The sequence below is a fragment of the Taudactylus pleione genome, unplaced genomic scaffold, assembly GCF_031769625.1.
Source record: "Taudactylus pleione unplaced genomic scaffold, aTauple2 ptg000473l, whole genome shotgun sequence".
Taxonomy (NCBI): domain Eukaryota; kingdom Metazoa; phylum Chordata; class Amphibia; order Anura; family Myobatrachidae; genus Taudactylus; species Taudactylus pleione.
This window is the reverse complement of record NW_028284875.1, coordinates 4350605-4370571: the sequence shown is the minus strand read 5'-3', so window position 1 is coordinate 4370571 and position 19967 is coordinate 4350605. Positions and strand designations below refer to the sequence as shown.

Here is a 19967-nt window from a genome sequence, read left to right as displayed (position 1 = left end):
AGTCATGTTTGTGTTTTTTTTCTGCCTTCATATCAGGATGTTCAGGAAGCAGATGATAATCATTAACTGATGACATTAGAAAAAAAATTACATTTGCTCCAGGTGAGGCTTGAACTCACAACCTCAGCATTGCTCAACAGATACTGCCTTATAAGTCCTGCGCACAGACCGATTGCGCCACGGGAGTACATGGTCAAAGCGCATTATTTTTAGTTGAGTGATTTTAGCATCGAGTTGACTAAGTAAATTAACTTGGTTTATTAATTTTAAATTAGTTACTTTTTAAATCCACTAAACTACTGCACCCAATACTAAAGTACCTAATAAAAGTAATATTCTAATCATAAGGTAATCAATTATATTGTGCATTTGTGTTATTGCCCAGTTTTATGTATCCATAGGTGTATATTGCAATGAATTCATGCCATTGTTGTACAGTTCAATATTATCAAAATTGTAAAATAATTCCTGTTTATTTATCTTAAATAATATTTGCTATAGATATATGTAACTTTAATGTTGCATAGGGAAAATATACACTATAATACCAAAAAATGCAGTATCTTTAAATAAAAATAAGTTAAATCTCACTTGTGCTCTATATTTAAAGGTAAACATTGTTTTTTTGGTCTGAAGCACCTAAATTGTCAGTAAAGTCAGTGTCCAAAGAAATATAAAAGGCAGAAAATTACCCTTTTGATGACATGGATGAAAGGACTTCAAGAAACCCATCAGCAATTGCAATAGAAATTGTTATTTTGTAGCCACTCTGATATTAAATTGCAATTAAAACTTAATAGGTATGTTTTGGTATATATGGATTTTCTGCAATACCATTAAGACAGTCACCTGAATTGAAAAAAAGCATAACTTCTAGAATGAGAATGAGCAACAAAGGAACATGCATCCTAGATGGGACTTGAAGCCACTGTCCCAGGTGATAGTAAACTTTTCAGAAAACTAATCCACAATGTCATTAGGATAAATGTCTGCTTTTAGATACTGGGCCATAATTTTGCAAGCTGAACAGTTCCAGATTGATAAACAGATAAAAGTTTCTGGTGGAGCCATTTGTGCAGTATGAAGCAAGAATAAAAGGAACATCTCCAAAATTATTTTAATGAAATAAAGCCTATCACCCCAGATGGGACTTGAACCCACAATCCCTGGCTTAGGAAGCCAGGCCCTTATCCATTAGGCCACTGGGGCTTAGTAACATCTTTGAGTGAAACTGATTTTTTCATTAGTATAATCATTAATTGTTGCGATATAGGAAAGCCGTTTATTTGTGTTCTTTGCTTTACAAATCCCAGCATGAAATGTGATTGTACTATCCAGACCTAATAGTGTGGACCCTCATGTTACATTGCAGCAAAACAGATTGATGCAACTCTTTTACCAAGAAAGATGTAGTCTTTTGCATTCAATTTTGTTGACTAACTAAAGTAATTTTTACAGTGCATATGAACCAAAGCAGCTGTGTGTACTGGTACTTAAAAACAGTCATGTTTGTGTTTTTTTTCTGCCTTCATATCAGGATGTTCAGGAAGCAGATGATAATCATTAACTGATGACATTAGAAAAAAAATTACATTTGCTCCAGGTGAGGCTTGAATTCACAACCTCAGGATTTCTCAACAGATACTGTCTTATAAGTACCGCGCACATACCGATTGCGCCACAGGAGCACATGGACAAAGCGCTTTATTTATAGTTGAGTGATTTTAGCATCGAGTTGACTAAGAAAATTAACTTGGTTTATTAATTTAAAATTAGTTACTTTTTAAATCCACTAAACTACTGCACCCAATACTAAAGTACCTAATAAAAGTAATATTCTAATCATAAGGTAATCAATTATATTGTGCATTTGTGTTATTGCCCAGTTTTATGTATCCATAGGTGTATATTGCAATGAATTCATGCCACTGTTGTACAGTACAATATTATCAAAATTGTAAAATAATTCCTGTTTATTTATCTTAAATAATATTTGCTATAGATATATGTAACTTTAATGTTGCATAGGGAAAATATACACTATAATACCAAAAAATGCAGTATCTTTAAATAAAAATAAGTTAAATCTCACTTGTGCTCTATATTTAAAGGTAAACATTGCTTTTTTGGTCTGAAGCACCTAAATTGTAAGTAAAGTCAGTGTCCAAAAAAATATAAAAGGCAGAAAATTACCCTTTTGATGACATGGATGAAAGGACTTCAAGAAACCCATCAGCAATTGCAATAGAAATTGTTATTTTGTAGCCACTCTGATATTAAATTGCAATTAAAACTTAATAGGTATGTTTTGGTATATATGGATTTTCTGCAATACCATTAAGACAGTCACCTGAATTGAAAAAAAGCATAACTTCTAGAATGAGAATGAGCAACAAAGGAACATGCATCCTAGATGGGACTTGAAGCCACTGTCCCAGGTGATAGTAAACTTTTCAGGAAACTAATCCACAATGTCATTAGGATAAATGTCTGCTTTTAGATACTGGGCCATAATTTTGCAAGCTGAACAGTTCCGGATTGATAAGCTGATAAAAGTTTCTGGTGGAGCCATTTGTGCAGTATGAAGCAAGAATGAAAGGAACATCTCCAAAATTATTTTAATGAAATAAAGCCTATCACCCCAGATGGGACTTGAACCCACAATCCTTGGGGCTTAGGAGGCCAGTGCCTTATCCATTAGGCCACTGGGGCTTAGTAACATCTTTGAGTGAAACTGATTTTTTCATTAGTATAATCATTAATTGTTGCGATATAGGAAAGCCGTTTATTTGTGTTCTTTGCTTTACAAATCCCAGCATGAAATGTGATTGTACTATCCAGACCTAATAGTGTGGACCCTCATGTTACATTGCAGCAAAACAGATTGATGCAACTCTTTTACCAATAAAGAGGTAGTCTTTTGCATTCCATTTTGTTGACTAACTAAAGTAATGTTTACAGTGCATATGAACCAAAGCAGCTGTGTGTACTGGTACTTAAAAACAATCATGTTTGTGTTTTTTTTCTGCCTTCATATCAGGATTTTCAGGAAGCAGATGATAATCATTAACTGATGACATTAGAAAAAAATTACATTTGCTCCAGGTGAGGCTTGAACTCACAACCTCAGCATTGCTCAACAGATACTGTCTTATAAGACCTGCGCACAGACCGATTGTGCCACAGGAGCACATGGTCAAAGCGCATTATTTTTAGTTGAGTGATTTTAGCATCGAGTTGACTAAGTAAATTAACTTGGTTTATTAATTTTAAATTAGTTACTTTTTAAATCCACTAAACTACTGCACCCAATACTAAAGTACCTAATAAAAGTAATATTCTAATCATAAGGTAATCAATTATATTGTGCATTTGTGTTATTGCCCAGTTTTATGTATCCATAGGTGTATATTGCAATGAATTCATGCCACTGTTTTACAGTACAATATTATCAAAATTGTAAAATAATTCCTGTTTATTTATCTTAAATAATATTTGGTATAGATATATGTAACTTTAATGTTGCATAGGGAAAATATACACTATAATACCAAAAAATGCAGTATCTTTAAATAAAAATAAGTAAAATCTCACTTGTGCTCTATATTTAAAGGTAAACATTGTTTTTTTGGTCTGAAGCACCTAAATTGTCAGTAAAGTCAGTGTCCAAAGAAATATAAAAGGCAGAAAATTACCCTTTTGATGACATGGATGAAAGGACTTCAAGAAACCCATCAGCAGTTGCAATAGAAATTGTTATTTTGTAGCCACTCTGATATTAAATTGCAATTAAAACTTAATAGGTATGTTTTGATATATATGGATTTTCTGCAATACCATTAAGACAGTCACCTGAATTGAAAAAAAGCATAACTTCTAGAATGAGAATGAGCAACAAAGGAACATGCATCCTAGATGGGACTTGAAGCCACTGTCCCAGGTGATAGTAAACTTTTCAGGAAACTAATCCACAATGTCATTAGGATAAATGTCTGCTTTTAGATACTGGGCCATTATTTTGCAAGCTGAACAGTTCCGGATTGATAAGCAGATAAAAGTTTCTGGTGGAGCCATTTGTGCAGTATGAAGCAAGAATGAAAGGAACATCTCCAAAATTATTTTAATGAAATAAAGCCTTTCACCCAAGATGGGACTTGAACCCACAATCCCTGGCTTAGGAGGCTAGTGCCTTATCCATTAGGCCACTGGGGCTTAGTAACATCTGTGAGTGAAACTGATTTTTTCATTAGTATAATCATTAATTGTTGCGATATAGGAAAGCCGTTTATTTGTGTTCTTTGCTTTACAAATCCCAGCATGAAATGTGATTGTACTATCCAGACCTAATAGTGTGGACCCTCATGTTACATTGCAGCAAAACAGATTTATGCAACTCTTTTACCAATAAAGAGGTAGTCTTTTGCATTCCATTTTGTTGACTAACTAAAGTAATGTTTACAGTGCATATGAACCAAAGCAGCTGTGTGTACTGGTACTTAAAAACAGTCATGTTTGTGTTTTTTTTCTGCCTTCATATCAGGATGTTCAGGAAGCAGATGATAATCATTAACTGATGACATTAGAAAAAAAATTACATTTGCTCCAGGTGAGGCTTGAACTCACAACCTCAGCATTGCTCAACAGATACTGCCTTATAAGTCCTGTGCACAGACCGATTGCGCCACGGGAGCACATGGTCAATGCGCATTATTTTTAGTTGAGTGATTTTAGCATCGAGTTGACTAAGTAAATTAACTTGGTTTATTAATTTTAAATTAGTTACTTTTTAAATCCACTAAACTACTGCACCCAATACTAAAGTACCTAATAAAAGTAATATTCTAATCATAAGGTAATCAATTATATTGTGCATTTGTGTTATTGCCCAGTTTTATGTATCCATAGGTGTATATTGCAATGAATTCATGCCATTGTTGTACAGTTCAATATTATCAAAATTGTTAAATAATTCCTGTTTATTTATCTTAAATAATATTTGGTATAGATATATGTAACTTTAATGTTGCATAGGGAAAATATACACTATATTACCAAAAATGCAGTATCTTTAAATAAAAATAAGTTAAATCTCACTTGTGCTCTATATTTAAAGGTAAACATTGTTTTTTTGGTCTGTAGCACCTAAATTGTCAGTAAAGTCAGTGTCCAAAGAAATATAAAAAGCAGAAAATTACCCTTTTGAAGACAAGGATGAAAGGACTTCAAGAAACCCATCAGCAATTGCAATAGACATTGTTATTTTGTAGCCACTCTGATATTAAATTGCAATTAAAACTTAATAGGTATGTTTTGGTACATATGGATTTTCTGTAATACCATTAAGACAGTCACCTGCATTGAAAAAAAGCATAACTTCTAGAATGAGTATGAGCAACAAAGGAACATGCATCCTAGATGGGACTTGAAGCCACTGTCCCAGGTGATAGTAAACTTTTCAGGAAACTAATCCACAATGTCATTAGGATAAATGTCTGCTTTTAGATACTGGGCCATAATTTTGCAAGCTGAACAGTTCCAGATAGTTAAGCAGATTAAAGTTTCTGGTGGAGCCATTTGTGCAGTATGAAGCAAGAATGAATGGAACATCTCCAAAATTATTTTAATGAAATAAAGCCTATCACCCCAGATGGGACTTGAACCCACAATCCCTGGGGCTTAGGAGGCCAGTGCCTTATCCATTAGGCCACTGGGGCTTAGTAAAATCTTTGAGTGAAACTGATTTTTTCATTAGTATAATCATTAATTGTTGCGATATAGGAAAGCCGTTTATTTGTGTTCTTTGCTTTACAAATCCCAGCATGAAATGTGATTGTACTATCCAGACCTAATAGTGTGGACCCTCATGTTACATTGCAGCAAAACAGATTGATGCAACTCTTTTACCAATAAAGAGGTAGTCTTTTGCATTCCATTTTGTTGACTAACTAAAGTAATGTTTACAGTGCATATGAACCAAAGCAGCTGTGTGTACTGGTACTTAAAAACAATCATGTTTGTGTTTTTTTTCTGCCTTCATATCAGGATTTTCAGGAAGCAGATGATAATCATTAACTGATGACATTAGAAAAAAATTACATTTGCTCCAGGTGAGGCTTGAACTCACAACCTCAGCATTGCTCAACAGATACTGTCTTATAAGTCCTGCGCACAGACCGATTGTGCCACAGGAGCACATGGTCAAAGCGCATTATTTTTAGTTGAGTGATTTTAGCATCGAGTTGACTAAGTAAATTAACTTGGTTTATTAATTTTAAATTAGTTACTTTTTAAATCCACTAAACTACTGCACCCAATACTAAAGTACCTAATAAAAGTAATATTCTAATCATAAGGTGATCAATTATATTGTGCATTTGTGTTATTGCCCAGTTTTATGTATCCATAGGTGTATATTGCAATGAATTCATGCCATTGTTGTACAGTTCAATATTATCAAAATTGTAAAATAATTCCTGTTTATTTATCTTAACTAATATTTGGTATAGATATATGTAACTTTAATGTTGCATAGGGAAAATATACACTATATTACCAAAAATGCAGTATCTTTAAATAAAAATAAGTTAAATCTCACTTGTGCTCTATATTTAAAGGTAAACATTGTTTTTTTGGTCTGAAGCACCTAAATTGTCAGTAAAGTCAGTGTCCAAAGAAATATAAAAGGCAGAAAATTACCCTTTTGATGACATGGATGAAAGGACTTCAAGAAACCCATCAGCAATTGCAATAGACATTGTTATTTTGTAGCCACTCTGATATTAAATTGCAATTAAAACTTAATAGGTATGTTTTGGTACATATGGATTTTCTGCAATACCATTAAGACAGTCACCTGCATTGAAAAAAAGCATAACTTCTAGAATGAGTATGAGCAACAAAGGAACATGCATCCTAGATGGGACTTGAAGCCACTGTCCCAGGTGATAGTAAACTTTTCAGGAAACTAATCCACAATGTCATTAGGATAAATGTCTGCTTTTAGATACTGGGCCATAATTTTGCAAGCTGAACAGTTCCAGATAGTTAAGCAGATTAAAGTTTCTGGTGGAGCCATTTGTGCAGTATGAAGCAAGAATGAAAGGAACATCTCCAATATTATTTTAATGAAATAAAGCCTATCACTCCAGATGGGACTTGAACCCACAATCCATTAGGCCACTGGGGCTTAGTAACATCTTTGAGTGAAACTGATTTTTTCATTAGTATAATCATTAATTTTTGCGATATAGGAAAGCCATTTATTTGTGTTCTTTGCTTTACAAATCCCAGCATGAAATGTGATTGTACTATCCAGACCTAATAGTGTGGACCCTCATGTTACATTGCAGCAAAACAGATTGATGCAACTCTTTTACCAAGAAAGATGTAGTCTTTTGCATTCAATTTTGTTGACTAACTAAAGTAATTTTTACAGTGCATATGAACCAAAGCAGCTGTGTGTACTGGTACTTAAAAACAGTCATGTTTGTGTTTTTTTTCTGCCTTCATATCAGGATGTTTAGGAAGCAGATGATAATCATTAACTGATGACATTAGAAAAAAAAATTACATTTGCTCCAGGTGAGCCTTGAATTCACAACCTCAGGATTTCTCAACAGATACTGTCTTATAAGTACCGCGCACATACCGATTGCACCACAGGAGCACAAGGACAAACCGCTTTATTTTTAGTTGAGTGATTTTAGCATCGAGTTGACTAAGAAAATTAACTTGGTTTATTATTTTAAAATTAGTTACTTTTTAAATCCACTAAACTACTGCACCCAATACTAAAGTACCTAATAAAAGTAATATTCTAATCATAAGGTAATCAATTATATTGTGCATTTGTGTTATTGCCCAGTTTTATGTATCCATAGGTGTATATTGCAATGAATTCATGCCACTGTTGTACAGTACAATATTATCAAAATTGTAAAATAATTCCTGTTTATTTATCTTAAATAATATTTGCTATAGATATATGTAACTTTAATGTTGCATAGGGAAAATATACACTATAATACCAAAAAATGCAGTATTTTTAAATAAAAATAAGTTAAATCTCACTTGTGCTCTATATAACTTCTAGAATGAGAATGAGCAACAAAGGAACATGCATCCTAGATGGGACTTAAAGCCACTGTCCCAGGTGATAGTAAACTTTTCTGGAAACTATTCCACAATGTCATTAGAATAAATGTCTGCTTTTAGATACTGGGCCATAATTTTGCAAGCTGAACAGTACCGGATTGTTAAGCAGATAAAAGTTTCTGGTGGAGCCATTTCTGCAGTATGAAGCAAGAATAAAAGGAACATCTAAAACATTATTTTAATGAAATAAAGCCTATCACCCCAGATGGGACTTGAATCCACAAACCCTGGCTTAAGAGGCCAGTGCCTTATCCATTAGGCCACTGGGGCTATATAACATCTTTGAGTGAAACTGATTTTTTCATTAGTATAATCATTAATTGTTGCGATATAGGAAAGCCGTTTATTTGTGTTCTTTGCTTTTCAAATCCCAGCATGAAATGTGATTGTACTATCCATCCCTAATATTGTAGACCCTCAAGTTAGATTGCAGCAAAACAGATTGATGCAACTCTTTTACCAATAAAGAGGTAATCTTTTGCATTCCATTTTGTTGACTAACTAAAGTAATTTTTACAGTGCATATGAACCAAAGCAGATGTGTGTACTGGTACCTTAAAAACAGTCATGTTTGTGATTTTTTTCTGCCTTCATATCAGGATGTTCAGCTAGCAGATGATAATCATTAACTGATGACATTAGAAAAAAAATTACATTTGCTCCAGGTGAGGGTTGAAATCACAACCTCGGCATTGCTCAACAGATACTGTCTTATAAGTACCACGCGCTGACCGATTGCGCCACAGGAGAACATGGTCAAACTGTATTATTTTTAGTTGAGTGATTTTAGCATCGAGTTGACTAAGTAAATTAACTTGGTTTATTAATTTTAAATTAGTTACTTTTTAAATCCACTAAACTACTGCACCCAATACTAAAGTACCTAATAAAAGTAATATTCTAATCATAAGTTAATCAATTATATTGCGCATTTGTGTTATTGCCCAGTTTTATGTATCCTTAGGTGTATATTGCAATGAATTCATGCCATTGCTGTACAGTTCAATTTTATCAAAATTGTAAAATAATTCCTGTTTATAAATAATTCCTGTTTATTTATCTTAAATAATATTTGGTATAGATATATGTAACTTTAATGTTGCATAGGGAAAATATACACTATAATACCAAAAAATGCAGTATCTTTAAATAAAAATAAGTTAAATCTAACTTGTGCTCTATATATAAAGGTAAACATTGTTTTTTTGGTCTGAAGCACCTAAATTGTCAGTAAAGTCAGTGTCCAAAGAAATATAAAAGGCAGAAAATTACCCTTTTGATGACATGGATGAAAGGACTTCAAGAAACCCATCAGCAATTGCAATAGAAATTGTTATTTTGTAGCCACTCTGATATTAAATTGCAATTAAAACTTAATAGGTATGTTTTGGTATATATGGATTTTCTGCGATACCATTAAGACAATCACCTGAATTGAAAAAAAGCATAACTTCTAGAATGAGAATGAGCAACAAAGGAACATGCATCCTAGATGGGACTTGAAGCCACTGTCCCAGGTGATAGTAAACTTTTCAGGAAACTAATCCACAATGTCATTAGGATAAATGTCTGCTTTTAGATACTGGGCCATAATTTTGCAAGCTGAACAGTTCCGGATTGATAAGCAGATAAAAGTTTCTGGTGGAGCCATTTGTGCAGTATGAAGCAAGAATAAAAGGAACATCTCCAAAATTATTTTAATGAAATAAAGACTATCACCCCAGATGGGACTTGAACCCACAAGCCCGGGCTTAGGAGGCTAGTGCTTTATCCATTAGGCCACTGGGGCTTAGTAACATCTTTGAGTGAAACTGATTTTTTCATTAGTATAATCATTAATTGTTGCGATATAGGAAAGCCATTTATTTGTGTTCTTTGCTTTACAAATCCCAGCATGAAATATGATTGTACTATCCAGCCCTAATAGTGTGGACCCTCATGTTACATTGCAGCAAAACAGATTGATGCAACTCTTTTACCAAGAAAGAGGTAGTCTTTTGCATTCCATTTTGTTGACTAACTAAAGTAATGTTTACAGTGCATATGAACCAAAGCAGCTGTGTGTACTGGTACCTTAAAAACAGTCATGTTTGAGTTTTTTTTTCTGCCTTCATATCAGGATGTTCAGGTAGCAGATGATAATCATTAACTGATGACATTAGAAAAAAAATTACATTTGCTCCAGGTGAGGCTTGAACTCACAACCTCGGCATTGCTCAACAGATACTGTCTTATAAGTACCGCACACAGACCGATTGCGCCACAGGAGCACATGGTCCAAGTGCTTTATTTTTAGTTGAGTGATTTTAGCATCGAGTTGACTAAGTAAATTAACTTGGTTTATTAATTTTAAATTAGTTACTTTTTAAATCCACTAAACTACTGCACCCAATACTAAAGTACCTAATAAAAGTAATATTGTAATCATAAGGTAATCAATTATATTGTGCATTTGTGTTATTGCCCAGTTTTATGTATCCATAGGTGTATATTGCAATGAATTCATGCCATTGTTGTACAGTTCAATATTATCAAAATTGTAAAATAATTCCTGTTTATTTATCTTAACTAATATTTGGTATAGATATATGTAACTTTAATGTTGCATAGGGAAAATATACACTATAATACCAAAAATGCAGTATCTTTAAATAAAAATAAGTTAAATCTCACTTGTGCTCTATATTTAAAGGTAAACATTGTTTTTTTGGTCTGAAGCACCTAAATTGTCAGTAAAGTCAGTGTCCAAAGAAATATAAAAAGCAGAAAATTACCCTTTTGATGACAAGGATGAAAGGACTTCAAGAAACCCATCAGCAATTCCAATAGACATTGTTATTTTGTAGCCACTCTGATATTAAATTGCAATTAAAACTTAATAGGTATGTTTTGGTACATATGGATTTTCTGCAATACCATTAAGACAGACACCTGCATTGAAAAAAAGCATAACTTCTAGAATGAGTATGAGCAACAAAGGAACATGCATCCTAGATGGGACTTGAAGCCACTGTCCCAGGTGATAGTAAACTTTTCAGGAAACTAATCCACAATGTCATTAGGATAAATGTCTGCTTTTAGATACTGGGCCATAATTTTGCAAGCTGAACAGTTCCAGATTGTTAAGCAGATTAAAGTTTCTGGTGGAGCCATTTGTGCAGTATGAAGCAAGAATGAAAGGAACATCTCCAATATTATTTTAATGAAATAAAGCCTATCACCCCAGATGGGACTTGAACCCACAATCCATTAGGCCACTGGGGCTTAGTAACATCTTTGAGTGAAACTGATTTTTTCATTAGTATAATCATTAATTGTTGCGATATAGGAAAGCCGTTTATTTGTGTTCTTTGCTTTACAAATCCCAGCATGAAATGTGATGGTACTATCCAGTCCTAATAGTGTGGACCCTCATGTTACATTGCAGCAAAACAGATTGATGCAACTCTTTTACCAAGAAAGATGTAGTCTTTTGCATTCCATTTTGTTGACTAACTAAAGTAATTTTTACAGTGCATATGAACCAAAGCAGCTGTGTGTACTGGTACTTAAAAACAGTCATGTTTGTGTTTTTTTTCTGCCTTCATATCAGGATGTTCAGGAAGCAGATGATAATCATTAACTGATGACATTAGAAAAAAAATTACATTTGCTCCAGGTGAGGCTTGAATTCACAACCTCAGGATTTCTCAACAGATACTGTCTTATAAGTCCTGCGCATATACCGATTGCGGCACAGGAGCACATGGACAAAGCGCTTTATTTTTAGTTGAGTGATTTTAGCATCGAGTTGACTAAGAAAATTAACTTGGTTTATTAATTTAAAATTAGTTACTTTTTAAATCCACTAAACTACTGCACCCAATACTAAAGTACCTAATAAAAGTAATATTCTAATCATAAGGTAATCAATTATATTGTGCATTTGTGTTATTGCCCAGTTTTATGTATCCATAGGTGTATATTGCAATGAATTCATGCCATTGTTGTACAGTTCAATATTATCAAAATTGTAAAATAATTCCTGTTTATTTATCTTAAATAATATTTGCTATAGATATATGTAACTTTAATGTTGCATAGGGAAAATATACACTATAATACCAAAAAATGCAGTATCTTTAAATAAAAATAAGTTAAATCTCACTTGTGCTCTATATTTAAAGGTAAACATTGTTTTTTTGGTCTGAAGCACCTAAATTGTCAGTAAAGTCAGTGTCCAAAGAAATATAAAAGGCAGAAAATTTCACTTTTGATGACATGGATGAAAGGACTTCAAGAAACCCATCAGCAATTGCAATAGAAATTGTTATTTTGTAGCCACTCTGATATTAAATTGCAATTAAAACTTAATAGGTATGTTTTGGTATATATGGATTTTCTGCAATACCATTAAGACAGTCACTTGAATTGAAAAAAAGCATAACTTCTAGAATGAGAATGAGCAACAAAGGAACATGCATCCTAGATGGGACTTGAAGCCACTGTCCCAGGTGATAGTAAACTTTTCAGGAAACTAATCCACAATGTCATTAGGATAAATGTCTGCTTTTAGATACTGGGCCATAATTTTGCAAGCTGAACAGTTCCGGATTGATAAGCAGATAAAAGTTTCTGGTGGAGCCATTTGTGCAGTATGAAGCAAGAATAAAAGGAACATCTCCAAAATTATTTTAATGAAATAAAGACTATCACCCCAGATGGGACTTGAACCCACAAGCCTGGGCTTAGGAGGCTAGTGCTTTATCCATTAGGCCACTGGGGCTTAGTAACATCTTTGAGTGAAACTGATTTTTTCATTAGTATAATCATTAATTGTTGCGATATAGGAAAGCCATTTATTTGTGTTCTTTGCTTTACAAATCCCAGCATGAAATATGATTGTACTATCCAGCCCTAATAGTGTGGACCCTCATGTTACATTGCAGCAAAACAGATTGATGCAACTCTTTTACCAAGAAAGAGGTAGTCTTTTGCATTCCATTTTGTTGACTAACTAAAGTAATGTTTACAGTGCATATGAACCAAAGCAGCTGTGTGTACTGGTACCTTAAAAACAGTCATGTTTGAGTTTTTTTTTCTGCCTTCATATCAGGATGTTCAGGTAGCAGATGATAATCATTAACTGATGACATTAGAAAAAAAATTACATTTGCTCCAGGTGAGGCTTGAACTCACAACCTCGGCATTGCTCAACAGATACTGTCTTATAAGTACCGCACACAGACCGATTGCGCCACAGGAGCACATGGTCCAAGTGCTTTATTTTTAGTTGAGTGATTTTAGCATCGAGTTGACTAAGTAAATTAACTTGGTTTATTAATTTTAAATTAGTTACTTTTTAAATCCACTAAACTACTGCACCCAATACTAAAGTACCTAATAAAAGTAATATTGTAATCATAAGGTAATCAATTATATTGTGCATTTGTGTTATTGCCCAGTTTTATGTATCCATAGGTGTATATTGCAATGAATTCATGCCATTGTTGTACAGTTCAATATAATCAAAATTGTAAAATAATTCCTGTTTATTTATCTTAACTAATATTTGGTATAGATATATGTAACTTTAATGTTGCATAGGGAAAATATACACTATAATACCAAAAATGCAGTATCTTTAAATAAAAATAAGTTAAATCTCACTTGTGCTCTATATTTAAAGGTAAACATTGTTTTTTTGGTCTGAAGCACCTAAATTGTCAGTAAAGTCAGTGTCCAAAGAAATATAAAAAGCAGAAAATTACCCTTTTGATGACAAGGATGAAAGGACTTCAAGAAACCCATCAGCAATTCCAATAGACATTGTTATTTTGTAGCCACTCTGATATTAAATTGCAATTAAAACTTAATAGGTATGTTTTGGTACATATGGATTTTCTGCAATACCATTAAGACAGACACCTGCATTGAAAAAAAGCATAACTTCTAGAATGAGTATGAGCAACAAAGGAACATGCATCCTAGATGGGACTTGAAGCCACTGTCCCAGGTGATAGTAAACTTTTCAGGAAACTAATCCACAATGTCATTAGGATAAATGTCTGCTTTTAGATACTGGGCCATAATTTTGCAAGCTGAACAGTTCCAGATTGTTAAGCAGATTAAAGTTTCTGGTGGAGCCATTTGTGCAGTATGAAGCAAGAATGAAAGGAACATCTCCAATATTATTTTAATGAAATAAAGCCTATCACCCCAGATGGGACTTGAACCCACAATCCATTAGGCCACTGGGGCTTAGTAACATCTTTGAGTGAAACTGATTTTTTCATTAGTATAATCATTAATTGTTGCGATATAGGAAAGCCGTTTATTTGTGTTCTTTGCTTTACAAATCCCAGCATGAAATGTGATGGTACTATCCAGTCCTAATAGTGTGGACCCTCATGTTACATTGCAGCAAAACAGATTGATGCAACTCTTTTACCAAGAAAGATGTAGTCTTTTGCATTCCATTTTGTTGACTAACTAAAGTAATTTTTACAGTGCATATGAACCAAAGCAGCTGTGTGTACTGGTACTTAAAAACAGTCATGTTTGTGTTTTTTTTCTGCCTTCATATCAGGATGTTCAGGAAGCAGATGATAATCATTAACTGATGACATTAGAAAAAAAATTACATTTGCTCCAGGTGAGGCTTGAATTCACAACCTCAGGATTTCTCAACAGATACTGTCTTATAAGTCCTGCGCATATACCGATTGCGGCACAGGAGCACATGGACAAAGCACTTTATTTTTAGTTGAGTGATTTTAGCATCGAGTTGACTAAGAAAATTAACTTGGTTTATTAATTTAAAATTAGTTACTTTTTAAATCCACTAAACTACTGCACCCAATACTAAAGTACCTAATAAAAGTAATATTCTATTCATAAGGTAATCAATTATATTGTGCATTTGTGTTATTGCCCAGTTTTATGTATCCATAGGTGTATATTGCAATGAATTCATGCCATTGTTGTACAGTTCAATATTATCAAAATTGTAAAATAATTCCTGTTTATTTATCTTAAATAATATTTGGTATAGATATATGTAACTTTAATGTTGCATAGGGAAAATATACACTATAATACCAAAAAATGCAGTATCTTTAAATAAAAATAAGTAAAATCTCACTTGTGCTCTATATTTAAAGGTAAACATTGTTTTTTTGGTCTGAAGCACCTAAATTGTCAGTAAAGTCAGTGTCCAAAGAAATATAAAAGGCAGAAAATTACCCTTTTGATGACATGGATGAAAGGACTTCAAGAAACCCATCAGCAATTGCAATAGAAATTGTTATTTTGTAGCCACTCTGATATTAAATTGCAATTAAAACTTAATAGGTATGTTTTGATATATATGGATTTTCTGCAATACCATTAAGACAGTCACCTGAATTGAAAAAAAGCATAACTTCTAGAATGAGAATGAGCAACAAAGGAACATGCATCCTAGATGGGACTTGAAGCCACTGTCCCAGGTGATAGTAAACTTTTCAGGAAACTAATCCACAATGTCATTAGGATAAATTTCTGCTTTTAGATACTGGGCCATAATTTTGCAAGCTGAACAGTTCCGGATTGATAAGCAGATAAAAGTTTCTGGTGGAGCCATTTGTGCAGTATGAAGCAAGAATGAAAGGAACATCTCCAAAATTATTTTAATGAAATAAAGCCTTTCACCCAAGATGGGACTTGAACCCACAATCCCTGGCTTAGGAGGCTAGTGCCTTATCCATTAGGCCACTGGGGCTTAGTAACATCTGTGAGTGAAACTGATTTTTTCATTAGTATAATCATTAATTGTTGCGATATAGGAAAGCCGTTTATTTGTGTTCTTTGCTTTACAAATCCCAGCATGAAATGTGATTGTACTATCCAGACCTAATAGTGTGGACCCTCATGTTACATTGCAGCAAAACAGATTGATGCAACTCTTTTACCAATAAAGAGGTAGTCTTTTGCATTCCATTTTGTTGACTAACTAAAGTAATGTTTACAGTGCATATGAACCAAAGCAGCTGTGTGTACTGGTACTTAAAAACAGTCATGTTTGTGTTTTTTTTCTGCCTTCATATCAGGATGTTCAGGAAGCAGATGATAATCATTAACTGATGACATTAGAAAAAAAATTACATTTGCTCCAGGTGAGGCTTGAACTCACAACCTCAGCATTGCTCAACAGATACTGCCTTATAAGTCCTGTGCACAGACCGATTGCGCCACGGGAGCACATGGTCAATGCACATTATTTTTAGTTGAGTGATTTTAGCATCGAGTTGACTAAGTAAATTAACTTGGTTTATTAATGTTAAATTAGTTACTTTTTAAATCCACTAAACTACTGCACCCAATACTAAAGTACCTAATAAAAGTAATATTCTAATCATAAGGTAATCAATTATATTGTGCATTTGTGTTATTGCCCAGTTTTATGTATCCATAGGTGTATATTGCAATGAATTCATGCCATTGTTGTACAGTTCAATATTATCAAAATTGTTAAATAATTCCTGTTTATTTATCTTAAATAATATTTGGTATAGATATATGTAACTTTAATGTTGCATAGGGAAAATATACACTATATTACCAAAAATGCAGTATCTTTAAATAAAAATAAGTTAAATCTCACTTGTGCTCTATATTTAAAGGTAAACATTGTTTTTTTTGGTCTGTAGCACCTAAATTGTCAGTAAAGTCAGTGTCCAAAGAAATATAAAAAGCAGAAAATTACCCTTTTGAAGACAAGGATGAAAGGACTTCAAGAAACCCATCAGCAATTGCAATAGACATTGTTATTTTGTAGCCACTCTGATATTAAATTGCAATTAAAACTTAATAGGTATGTTTTGGTACATATGGATTTTCTGTAATACCATTAAGACAGTCACCTGCATTGAAAAAAAGCATAACTTCTAGAATGAGTATGAGCAACAAAGGAACATGCATACTAGATGGGACTTGAAGCCACTGTCCCAGGTGATAGTAAACTTTTCAGGAAACTAATCCACAATGTCATTAGGATAAATGTCTGCTTTTAGATACTGGGCCATAATTTTGCAAGCTGAACAGTTCCAGATAGTTAAGCAGATTAAAGTTTCTGGTGGAGCCATTTGTGCAGTATGAAGCAAGAATGAATGGAACATCTCCAAAATTATTTTAATGAAATAAAGCCTATCACCCCAGATGGGACTTGAACCCACAATCCCTGGGGCTTAGGAGGCCAGTGCCTTATCCATTAGGCCACTGGGGCTTAGTAAAATCTTTGAGTGAAACTGATTTTTTCATTAGTATAATCATTAATTTTTGCGATATAGGAAAGCCGTTTATTTGTGTTCTTTGCTTTACAAATCCCAGTATGAAATGTGATTGTACTATCCAGACCTAATAGTGTGGACCCTCATGTTACATTGCAGCAAAACAGATTGATGCAACTCTTTTACCAATAAAGAGGTAGTCTTTTGCATTCCATTTTGTTGACTAACTAAAGTAATGTTTACAGTGCATATGAACCAAAGCAGCTGTGTGTACTGGTACTTAAAAACAATCATGTTTGTGTTTTTTTTCTGCCTTCATATCAGGATTTTCAGGAAGCAGATGATAATCATTAACTGATGACATTAGAAAAAAATTACATTTGCTCCAGGTGAGGCTTGAACTCACAACCTCAGCATTGCTCAACAGATACTGTCTTATAAGTCCCGAGCACAGACCGATTGTGCCACAGGAGCACATGGTCAAAGCGCATTATTTTTAGTTGAGTGATTTTAGCATCGAGTTGACTAAGTAAATTAACTTGGTTTATTAATTTTAAATTAGTTACTTTTTAAATCCACTAAACTACTGCACCCAATACTAAAGTACCTAATAAAAGTAATATTCTAATTATAAGGTGATCAATTATATTGTGCATTTGTGTTATTGCCCAGTTTTATGTATCCATAGGTGTATATTGCAATGAATTCATGCCATTGTTGTACAGTTCAATATTATCAAAATTGTAAAATAATTCCTGTTTATTTATCTTAAATAATATTTGCTATAGATATATGTAACTTTAATGTTGCATAGGGAAAATATACACTATAATACCAAAAAATGCAGTATCTTTAAATAAAAATAAGTTAAATCTCACTTGTGCTCTATATTTAAAGGTAAACATTGTTTTTTAGGTCTGAAGCACCTAAATTGTCAGTAAAGTCAGTGTCCAAAGAAATATAAAAGGCAGAAAATTACCCTTTTGATGACATGGATGAAAGGACTTCAAGAAACCCATCAGCAATTGCAATAGAAATTGTTATTTTGTAGCCACTCTGATATTAAATTGCAATTAAAACTTAATAGGTATGTTTTGGTATATATGGATTTTCTGCAATACCATTAAGACAGTCACCTGAATTGAAAAAAAGCATAACTTCTTGAATGAGAATGAGCAACAAAGGAACATGCATCCTAGATGGGACTTGAAGCCACTGTCCCAGGTGATAGTAAACTTTTCAGAAAACTAATCCACAATGTCATTAGGATAAATGTCTGCTTTTAGATACTGGGCCATAATTTTGCAAGCTGAACAGTTCCGGATTGATAAGCAGATAAAAGTTTCTGGTGGAGCCATTTGTGCAGTATGAAGCAAGAATGAATGGAACATCTCCAAAATTATTTTAATGAAATAAAGCCTATCACCCCAGATGGGACTTGAACCCACAATCCCTGGGGCTTAGGAGGCCAGTGCCTTATCCATTAGGCCACTGGGGCTTAGTAAAATCTTTGAGTGAAACTGATTTTTTCATTAGTATAATCAATAATTGTTGCGATATAGGAAAGCCGTTTATTTGTGTTCTTTGCTTTACAAATCCCGGCATGAAATGTGATTGTACTATCCAGACCTAATAGTGTGGACCCTCATGTTACATTGCAGCAAAACAGATTGATGCAACTCTTTTACCAATAAAGAGGTAGTCTTTTGCATTCCATTTTGTTGACTAACTAAAGTAATGTTTACAGTGCATATGAACCAAAGCAGCTGTGTGTACTGGTACTTAAAAACAGTCATGTTTGTGTTTTTTTTCTGCCTTCATATCAGGATTTTCAGGAAGCAGATGATAATCATTAACTGATGACATTAGAAAAAAATTACATTTGCTCCAGGTGAGGCTTGAACTCAAAATCTCAGCATTGCTCAACAGATACTGTCTTATAAGTCCTGCGCACAGACCGATTGTGCCACAGGAGCACATGGTCAAAGCGCATTATTTTTAGTTCAGTGATTTTAGCATCGAGTTGACTAAGTAAATTAACTTGGTTTATTAATTTTAAATTAGTTACTTTTTAAATCCACTAAACTACTGCACCCAATACTAAAGTACCTAATAAAAGTAATATTGTAATCATAAGGTAATCAATTATATTGTGCATTTGTGTTATTGCCCAGTTTTATGTATCCATAGGTGTATATTGCAATGAATTCATGCCATTGTTGTACAGTTCAATATTATCAAAATTGTAAAATAATTCCTGTTTATTTATCTTAACTAATATTTGGTATAGATATATGTAACTTTAATGTTGCATAGGGAAAATATACACTATAATACCAAAAATGCAGTATCTTTAAATAAAAATAAGTTAAATCTCACTTGTGCTCTATATTTAAAGGTAAACATTGTTTTTTTGGTCTGAAGCACCTAAATTGTCAGTAAAGTCAGTGTCCAAAGAAATATAAAAAGCAGAAAATTACCCTTTTGATGACAAGGATGAAAGGACTTCAAGAAACCCATCAGCAATTCCAATAGACATTGTTATTTTGTAGCCACTCTGATATT

General features: G+C 33.3%; 6 non-coding genes across 6 annotated transcripts; all 6 read right to left on the bottom strand.

Annotated features, from left to right (window-relative positions):
- Nucleotides 1-5639: 5639 nt before the first annotated feature.
- TRNAR-CCU (transfer RNA arginine (anticodon CCU)) lies at nucleotides 5640-5714 on the bottom strand. The gene has a single exon. It is a non-coding gene; the product is annotated as a tRNA-Arg (tRNA).
- Nucleotides 5715-8351: 2637 nt separating this feature from the next.
- TRNAK-CUU (transfer RNA lysine (anticodon CUU)) lies at nucleotides 8352-8424 on the bottom strand. Its single transcript has one exon. It is a non-coding gene; the product is annotated as a tRNA-Lys (tRNA).
- A 1907-nt stretch (nucleotides 8425-10331) lies between these two features.
- TRNAI-UAU (transfer RNA isoleucine (anticodon UAU)) lies at nucleotides 10332-10424 on the bottom strand. The gene is given in 2 exon segments: nucleotides 10332-10367; nucleotides 10387-10424. It is a non-coding gene; the product is annotated as a tRNA-Ile (tRNA).
- A 2883-nt stretch (nucleotides 10425-13307) lies between these two features.
- Nucleotides 13308-13400, bottom strand: TRNAI-UAU (transfer RNA isoleucine (anticodon UAU)). Its single transcript is given in 2 exon segments — nucleotides 13308-13343; nucleotides 13363-13400. It is a non-coding gene; the product is annotated as a tRNA-Ile (tRNA).
- A 3923-nt stretch (nucleotides 13401-17323) lies between these two features.
- On the bottom strand, nucleotides 17324-17398 carry TRNAR-CCU (transfer RNA arginine (anticodon CCU)). The gene has a single exon. It is a non-coding gene; the product is annotated as a tRNA-Arg (tRNA).
- A 1427-nt stretch (nucleotides 17399-18825) lies between these two features.
- TRNAR-CCU (transfer RNA arginine (anticodon CCU)) lies at nucleotides 18826-18900 on the bottom strand. Its single transcript has one exon. It is a non-coding gene; the product is annotated as a tRNA-Arg (tRNA).
- Between the last annotated feature and the right edge of the window lie 1067 nt (nucleotides 18901-19967).